Genomic DNA, 1207 nt, shown 5'->3' with positions numbered 1-1207 from the left:
ACATGTAATTAGTTCCCAGTTGGATGATGCCTGATAACTCGATACATGTCTCTTTCCTAATAACACCCTTTGTTTCCTGCCAGAGATATAAGATTTGAACCATTTTGCAGCATTTCCTGTTACACTATAATATTCTAATTTACTTAAAAGGATATTGCGACTTACACAGTCAAATGCCTTTGACAGATCACAAAATATATCAGTTGCCTGCAATTTTTTATCTAATGAATTAACCACATTTTCACTGGAAGTGTAGATCGCCTTCTCAATATCAGAAGGGTGTCACTGAAACCATTCCTCCCCTGTGGCGTTGATTTCTACACATTTTGCGATCGAAACCAATATTTCTCTCCAGAATGAGACTTTCACTCTGCAGGGGAGTGGGCGCTGATATGAAACTTCCTGGCAGATTAAAACTGTGTGCCTGGCCGAGACTCGAACTCGGGACCTTTGCCTTTCGCGGGCAAGTGCTCTACCAACTGAGCTACCAAGCACGACTCACGCCCCGTGCTCACAGCTTTACTTCTGCCAGTACCTTGTCTCCTACCTTCCAAACTTTACAGAAGCTCTCCTGCGCACCTTGCAGAACTAGCACTCCTGAAAGAAAGGATATTACGGAGACATGGCTTAGCCACAGCCTGGGGGATGTTTCCAGAATGAGATTTTCACTCTGCAGCGGAATAAAGCTGTGAGGACGGGGCGTGAGTCGTGCTTGGGTAGCTCAGTTGGTAGAGCACTTGCCCGCGAAAGGCAAAGGTCCCGAGTTCAAGTCTCGGCCTGGCACACAGTTTTAATCTGCCAGAAAGTTTCAATATTTCTCTGTACAGTGAGAGACAGAACAACGTTCTTGACAACCTTGAACACTACTGACGCCGCCGGATGACTCATCCCTTCTCAAAGGGCATCGTGCATCTGCAACCCCACTGAATGTGATCGCATCCCTTTGGAACGTAGCACAACAGCAATTTTTGCAGTGGTATACAGGGTGAAACCACTAAGGACAGTTCAAAATCTATCGACGAAATTTGAAGGTGATACGAAGCGGCAAATGGTGGTTATGGCTTTTCAGCCCTCCTGTTTCGCGTCTTCCTGTGGCGTGACCACGTTTGGGAGGGAGAGCGCGAGGAGGGCGACATGGAAACACGCGTCAATAAAATGACGAAGATTTCCTCCAAGACCCCCATTTCGGCAACAATTTTGGTGCCAT

The 1207-nt window shown here is 46.6% G+C and overlaps 1 non-coding gene across 1 annotated transcript; it reads right to left on the bottom strand.

The window, feature by feature from the left end:
* Positions 1 to 420: 420 nt before the first annotated feature.
* On the bottom strand, positions 421 to 494 carry Trnas-cga (transfer RNA serine (anticodon CGA)). Its single transcript has one exon. It is a non-coding gene; the product is annotated as a tRNA-Ser (tRNA).
* Between the last annotated feature and the right edge of the window lie 713 nt (positions 495 to 1207).

This window comes from Schistocerca nitens, chromosome 9 (genome assembly GCF_023898315.1).
Source record: "Schistocerca nitens isolate TAMUIC-IGC-003100 chromosome 9, iqSchNite1.1, whole genome shotgun sequence".
Classification (NCBI taxonomy): Eukaryota; Metazoa; Arthropoda; class Insecta; order Orthoptera; family Acrididae; genus Schistocerca; species Schistocerca nitens.
Note: the sequence above shows the minus strand (reverse complement) of the source record. Positions and strands in the feature narration are given on the sequence as shown.